The sequence below is a fragment of the Canis lupus genome, chromosome 14, assembly GCF_003254725.2.
Source record: "Canis lupus dingo isolate Sandy chromosome 14, ASM325472v2, whole genome shotgun sequence".
Lineage (NCBI taxonomy): Eukaryota > Metazoa > Chordata > Mammalia > Carnivora > Canidae > Canis > Canis lupus.
The window spans coordinates 41,860,614-41,869,079 of NC_064256.1; positions in this window are offsets into that span (position 1 = coordinate 41,860,614).

Here is an 8,466-nt window from a genome sequence, read left to right on the forward strand (position 1 = left end):
AGATCCAAAACATCTGTGATGACAAATTCCTCCTATTGTGACTCCTTTTCTAGTAGGACCAAGACTTAATTAAAAAAAAAATTAGACTAACATTTTTTGAGAACCTACTATGTGAAAGCACTATGCTAGATGATAGGATTACCATCATAAGTAATACATAATGTGGAGGCCGAGAAAAATCAAGGCCATTCCACCTCAAGTTTAGCATTAGCACAAGTACAGCCATCTTAGGCCCCTGTGAATAAGAGCTGAACTTCATAGGAAAAACTGCAGAATGAATCCCATATCAGAAAGACAACAGAACTCAGAATTGCCCTAGGCAGAGAATCCCATATCAGAAAGACAACAGAGCCCATGCCTGTGGTAGAAAGTCCCATATTAGAATGAGAACAGAGCTCAATGCCCTTGAAAGCCCCATATCAGAATGTAAACAGAACTTGAGAAATTCCTCCACCCCTTCTTAAAATCCCCTAGACCAGCCTATAAAAAAACCAACTGTAACCCACTTCGGGGTCCAAGTCCCTGCTCTGCTGTGTTGGGTATACTTGGACCCAAGCTCGAGCTTGCTAATAAACCCTCGTGCGCTTGCATCGGTGTCGGCTCCTTGGTGGTTTCTCGGATTAGCAATCTTGGGCACAACAATAATTCCAGATTTAGTCTCAGCAACATGAAATCTATTACTAATAATAAAAAAAAGAAATCTATAAATAGTACGCAAGGGGAAAAATAAGTTAAAATTCCCAAATGTTCACTTTTTGAGAACTGTATTCCTATAATAAAGATAGAAAAAGTCATATAATACCCCCATCTTATATCAGTTCCCCACTGTTGCTATATAAATGTATATTTGGGTAGAATTATAGCTATTAAATGACTTGCCCCACTACACAAGTGTATATCACTATTGTGAACAGTGTCTAGCATGTGTGTCTTGGGAAAAGGTTGAGCAGCTGCCCAGCAGCATTCATCAATAAGTAGGTAGCCAGGGACTCAACTCTATGCTAGCCAGGCCCTGTGGAAACACAAAAAAAAGTATAAGATGCAGGGCGCCTGGGTGGCTCAGTGGTTGAGGGTCTGCCTTTGGCTCAGGGTGTGATCCTGGGGTCCTAGGATCGAGTCCGGCATCACGCTGCCCACAGGGAGCCTGCTTCTCCCTCTGCCTATGTCTCTGCCTCTCTCTGTCTCTCATGAATAAATAAATACAATAAAAAAAAAAAGAAAGAAAGAAAGAAAGGAAGGAAGGAAGGAAGGAAGGAAGGAAGGAAGGAAGGAAGGAAGGAAGAAAGAAAGAAAGAAAGAAAGAAAGAAAGAAAGAAAGAAAGAAAGAAAGAAAGAAATACAAGATGGGATTCTTGTCCTTAGGGAACTTACAAACCAGTAGAAAGGACTGACCCCATAACACACAACAGTGACCCATCCATGTCAAGACAGAGTGAAGCATTTGTGTCTATGAGAAGGGCTGTATGTCTCTCATTAAATATTTAAGGACAAATGGATTTTGCCCTTGATGTAATACACGGATTGAGAAAAATCAGCCAAAGATAAAGGACAAACTAGAGATGATTTTTTAAGTGTTGTATTGGGGGGAAAAAGAAATACTCACAAGAACCATCCCTTGATGTTTTATCAGTTGTCATATGTACACACAAGGCAGCACAGGGTCAGGATGGACAGCGTTGGCTCTGGAGCCAGCCAGTCTGGCTTCAAACCAGACTCAGGATTCTTGGTCAAAGTCCATAACTTCTCTATGGCTCAGTTTCCCTATCTCTCATGGAGGGATAGTAACAGTACCTACCTCAGAGCATTATTATGAGGACTGAAGGAATGAGTGTGAGGAATGCCCTTAAAATAGAGCCTGACACAAAATACATGCTTGTAAGAATCTGTTAAATTATTTTTTTTCTTTATTTATTTATGATAGTCACACACAGAGAGAGAGAGAGGCAGAGACACAGGCAGAGGGAGAAGCAGGCTCCATGTACCGGGAGCCCGACGTGGGATTCGATCCTGGGTCTCCAGGATCGCGCCCTGGGCCAAAGGCAGGCGCCAAACCACTGCGCCACCCAGGGATCCCCGAATCTGTTAAATTAAATGCATTAAATACTTTGTATCCTCAAATAGTTAATACTTGAATCTTACATGCTCACTTTATGTAATAGTCCACTTTAAGTCTTCACATAAATGAAATAATACATACATAAAGCCAAGATTAAAGTCTCAAATACAGCATCTCCTTCCTGTCCATTGTTTCATGGTGTCAGTCAATAATACTTTTGATGTAGGCAATATGAAAATTAACTATTTTTATTTTCTGTGTGACAGTGTGCTATATTTTGTCTAGCTAAAATTTTGAGATCTCAGGAGCCTGGGTGGCTCAGTCGGTTAAGTGTCTGCCTTTGGTTCAGGTCATGATCCCGGAGTCCTGGGATCAAGCCCCACATCAGGCTCCCTGCTCAGCTGTGAGTCTGCTTCTCCCTCTCCCTCTGCCTGCCGCTCCCCCTGCTTGTGCTCATGCAGTCTCTGACAAATAAATAAATAAATAAAATCTTATAAAAAATAAAATGATAAATAAAATTTTGAGATCTGGTGATTATTATACAGTACTGGGTTTGCATAATCCTTGCCAGGAAAGAGGCATCATCACAAAACACAAATCCTAGTGTCAAGCATTGCTTGTGCTGCTCCTCTTCTTCCAATTTGACTTCAGACTGAGCATTTGTTTACAGTTCAATGTGTACAATAGAAAGTCATTGCCTTTTATAAGATAAGGTTCCTTTGTAAACAAACGCAGTACAAAGATGTGTCTAACTGGGAATTCCTGATACCATGATTGGTGATGTTCTCAAGCCAATGTGAAGACCCCCAAACATAGAGCTTTGAAAAGTACTCCATTCTGTACTCTCCTCTCTTGAACTCTTTCAGACATCTAAATGTAACCCAATTCATGGAGCTATTTATTACAAAAGGAGTCTCACACTGATTTTATTCAGAAAAGGGTCCCTATTTTTTACACCATGTTGGAGAGGAAAAAGTTAAGTAAAAAGAAAATTTATCACTAGGTGTTAATTTGCATATATATTAGCATAAACTCTTACACAAATTTAACTTAAGAACATCTGTCTATGTGTGCAAAATCTCCAAAAACAGTTCGTTGAATCAAGAAAACTTCTTACTTACTATGCATAACAAATGCTTCTGAAAATAAATAATTCTAAAAATTAAGGTTAAACATACTATTTGACATATAGATGTATTTGTGACTTAACAAAACTTGCAAAGCAAATAAAGCACACAAAAGAAATCACCTATTGTTTAAAGATAAAGCAATCAATAAAACCAGACTCAGAGATGACCAAGATGTTGAAATTATTAGAAAGGGGCTCTAATTCAATTTAAATTAATATATTAAAAGATGTAATGGAAAGCTACAGAACATGGATGAACAGATGCAGAATTTCAACAGAAAGCTATACATGTTTTTAAAAAGAATCAAAAGAAATGCTAAAAAAAAAAACATATCAGAGATGAAGAATTCCTTAAAAGGCTAATTAGCAGATGGAACCAGTTGGAAAAAGACCAGTAAATATAAAGATAGGTCAATAGAAGCCATCCAAGCTGAATTACAAAGATTTTTAAAATGTCAAAGAAAAAGAACTATGGAATACCCAAGAGCTGTGTGGGAGATATCAAATGGTCTAACATACACATAATTAGCTTTTTATTATTAAAAACCCGTACTTAAAAAAAAGAAAAAGAAAATCAAAGGAAATGGAAAGAGAGCATAACAACATGACAACTAAGTGCAATGCATGATTCTACATTGAATCAGGGGAGAATAGCTTTTGAAAGGGTATTATTGGGACAGTTGCTATATTTTAAATATGGATTATGGATTAGAGAATAGCATTTTATTGGTGTCAATTTTTTTCTCGATAACCATACTATGGTTATTTAAGAGAATGTCCTTGTTCTTAGGAAATACAACTGAAATATTTAAGGGTAAAGAAACACGATACATGCAGTTTACTCTCAAGTAGTTGAGAGAGAAAATAATAAAGCAAATGGAGCAAAATATTCACGATTAGTAGAGCTGGTTAAAGTGTATACAGAAATTTTCTGAAATAGTCTTGCAACCGTTTTTAAGTTGAAAATTGTTATTTTATTACCTATTTTTATTTATTTGACAGAGAGAGAGAGAGAGAGAGAGAGAGTGTGCATGCACAAGCAGGGAGAGGAGCAGAGGGAGAGGGAGAAGCAGGTTCCCCGCTGAGCAGGGAGCCTGACTTCAGCTGGATCCAGGATCAAGACCTGAGCTGAAGTCAGATGCTCAACTAGCTCAGCCACCCAGGTGCCCCTATGTTATTTTTTAAAAATATTTGTTATCTCGTTTTGGGTTTCTTTCCTTTTGTTCTATCATGACATTTCGCCCATCCCCCCCACTAGTAACCAGTTTGTTCTCTATAGTTAAGAGTCTGTCTCTTGGTTTGTCTCTCTCTCTTTTCTTTCCCTTGCTCATTTGTCTTGTTTCTTAAATTCCACATATGAGTAAAATCGTACGATATTTGTCTCTTTCTCACTGACTTGTTTTGCTCAGCATAATACTCTCTAGCTCCCTCCATGTCACAAATGGCAAGATGTCATTCCTTTTTACGGCTTGATAATATTCCATTGTATTTATATACCACTTCTTTGTCCTTCACCTATTGATGGAAATTTGGGCTGCTTCCATAATTTAGCTATTATATATAATGCTGCAATAAACATAGGGGTGCATGTATCCCTTGGAATTAGGGGTTTTGTATTTTTTGGGTAAACACCCAGTGGTGTGATGACTGGATCATAGCGTAGTTTTATTTTTAGTTTTAGTTTTTGAGGAACCTCCATACTGTTTTCCACAGTGGCTATACCAGTTTGCATTTCCACCAACAGTGCAAGAAGGTTCCTTTTTCTCTACATCCTAGCCAACACATTGTTTCTTTGTTTTTAATTTTAGCCATTCTGGCCAGTGTGAGGTGATATATAGGTCATTGTGGTTTTGCTTTGCGTATGTCTGATGATGACTGATGTTGGGTATCTCCTCATGTGTCTGTTGGCCTTATATGACATTAGAAGTTTTGTTTAAAGAACCAAACAAGAAAGAGAGAAAATAATAATGAGTGATACCAGCAAGATATAAGGAAGAACAGCCTAAGTAGAATCAAGCACAAGGTAAAAACAAACAAAAAGCTGTGTGTGCATGGTTTCAGCAATCAAAATAAAAATAGGAAAAGTATATGACCCAACAAGGTGTGTAAAGGCAGCAAGAGTACATAAATAAGAACTTCCAAGAAGCAAACTGTCTTCTCAGAGGAAGCCATGTTTTCCTTTGGCACAAAGAAGAATGCCACAGAGTTGGAGAGTCTTTCACAGTTAAGGGGAAACAGAATGGGGGGGGCGGGGGGGTCAGGTTTATACTTAGCCCAGGATTATACTCAGTCTAGGGATAATACTTAGCCATTTCTTCTCTGTGGAGCCCTTCCTGAGAAACCAGGAGTAGTGACTGGGCAGAGGTAAGACACCTACATGGCTATCTTTTCAATGTGTAAGTATACCCAAAGAAGAAATAGAGATGGTGCACATATAGCAAGGGAACAAAAACCACTCTGAATAGCTAGAAAATATTCAACTAGAATTGTTGAAAAGAAAAAAATTTCCCACCACCTTCCCCTTTCACACAGGGCCAGAGCCCCCTTCGCCAACAATACAACTAGGTGTGGTTATTCATTGAAAAGACAAAAGACTGGCCAAGGCTTGAAGTGAATAATTAATTTATGGCTTTGATAAAACAGGTGGGGTCACAGGAGGAGGATCTGGGCAGATAAAAAGCACAGTTGATCATCATTTTTTGCAGATTATGTATTTGTGAACTCTCCTACTCACCAACATTTATGTGTAAGCCCAGAATCAATACCCTGCAGTACATTCCTGGCCGTTCCAGGACACATGCAGAGCCGTGGGGAGTTTGAGTTACCCATGCATGCTCCTAGCTGAGGCTGAAGGAGGCCATGTGTCACCTTCTTGTTTCAGCTCTCCTCTATAAACAAGTGTCCCTCTCATAGACTGTTTAGTGCCACATTTCTTACAGTTTCTTGCTTTTTTTGTTGGTGATTTGCTATTTTAAGGAGCCCCCAAACTCTAATGCCGAAGCGCCGTCTACAGTTCCTCAGTGAAGGATGGCAATGATGTGTTGTAGAAAGAAAGCTGGTGTTTAAGGTAAACTTCATTCAGGCATGAGTTATAGGTCTGTTGGCTATGAGTTCAGTGCTAATGAATCAACAGTATCTATTAAATAAGGCGTCTTTAAACAGAAACACTCATAAAATAAAGGTTATGTATTGATCAGTTGATGGAAATGTGACCAGATGCTTGCGGGCACCCAAACCTGAATTTCTCCTCAGAGCAATGGTTCAGTATTTGTTCGTTCAGTGTTTTCTGTGATCTTCTACAGCATAAGTGTGAATAAGAATTGATTAATAGAAACACATTCAACTCTCAATGGTAGCTGGTGTTGAGGACAGAGTAGGGAGAAAGAGCTAACAGTCTGAAGCTTTGGTCAGTTTGAAAAAAAAGTTATGGGTGAGAGCCAAGAGATGCTGTTGCTTGAAATCCTGGTACATGACAATTTATTTATGTCTCGCATCTGATGCCATTTCAGAGTCCGATTATAAGCCACATTTCTGTGTCAATAAGGAAACACCCACCACTTGTAGCTTAAAATCTCTCAAATGGTTGTAATGACATTTTTGGGTTTTCTGTCCCAAGATAAAGCAACCAGATAACAGGAAGCTACATTTCCCCCTAATTATTTCAGTGATCAATGTGAATATAATCTCCAAATACCTTAGTCTCCCATATAAAATGAAAAGTATATTGTTTGCCACATGATTGAGAAGGATGAAGTGACCTGAAATACCTAAGGAGGAAAAAAAGCATTTGTTCATACAAAGTATCCCTTTAAGAAAACTAAGTCAAAGGACACTTGGGGATGCTATCACAAAGTGAAAGGGAAGCAACAGCATTTATACATCCTTAGTTCCAATCTAAAAGATGAATGAGCTTATGCCAAGAGTTTAATAAATGTAGAAAAATTTGCTCAAATACTAGTATATTCATTTTTTCTTTTTTAAAAATAATGGAAGAGGAAAACATAATAAAATAGTGGGAAGGTATTTCAAGAGCTATGCTTCCACATTAAATTACACAGGAGCCTCAACTAACCAGAACAAAGGGAGGGGGGTCACTGAATCTCATTATCTTGAATTTTCTGATTGGTTAGGGCGTAAGCAGAAATGCCTTGTCCGTGACATTTCTAAAAAGTCTCCTACCATTTGTTGCCCTGTGCACAAAATACTGCTACTAATAACACATCTAATATGTATTGAACATCTGCCTTGGAACTGGTGCTGTCAAATGCTTTTTCACTCATTTATTCCTCAAAATGGCCCTCCACAGTCAGGACTCGGGATTCCCATTTTAATGCGGAAACTGAGGCACAAAGAGGTCAGGTTAACAGAGCGAATGCAATCCCTGAGGACTGAAATACTTTCATCGCTTCCTTAAAATCATACTGAACTTTAGCGAATGCTATCATTCTCTGGGATGGCAAAGGTATAACACTGGGTAGAAATCTGTTTTAACCCTGGGTCATGGTCTTGATTTTTAATAAATTTTTGGCATGAGAATGCTTCACTGGCACTTATTTCCAAGTCTTAGAAGCAGATTGGGGAGTGGTTAAGCACAAACACCAGGTAATCCAGTGTCTATTTTGATGGTTTCTTAATATAGAGTAGCTGCCCACATTGCTATACCTCTGGTGAAAACTAGGTTTTTGCAAATTAGTGAAGGTGCTCTGATCACATGCCAGGTATTACCGGGCAGCATGGCGCAATGATCTGTCTTAGGAAATCAGTAACAATCCTACAGGTTGAGCTGAGGATCTGACCACATTCCAGACTGCTTCAATGGCGCTTTAACTGAACACTCCTACTTCATTCAAAGTTTATTCTTTCTTTCTTTAGGAATCTTATCTTTTCATAAACTTTGTAATGGCAAAAATGACCTCCAGTCCAAGATAGCTCTTTCTTATTATTGACCATGAGAGTCAGAAGTCCTGATTCTTTTAAACAGCTGATGTTGGCTGAGACCCAATCATCTCGCTGTCACTGGTATTTTAACAGCATTTTCTTATCATGGCTCACCATCTGCCTTTAGAGTCATCTCATTGTTTGTTTGGGCATAAACTCTCCTAACTATTTCTGAAAAATAAAGTCCATACTCTCCCATAGAGATGCAATTAAAAACCACTGCAAGAGGACGACAGGTTTCAAGCTTATGTTTCATTGTCATCAATGAAAACTGCTGTAGAAAAGCACAGCATATCATTATGCGAGTGTATAAGACATTTGGAAACTCCAACAATAAAACATC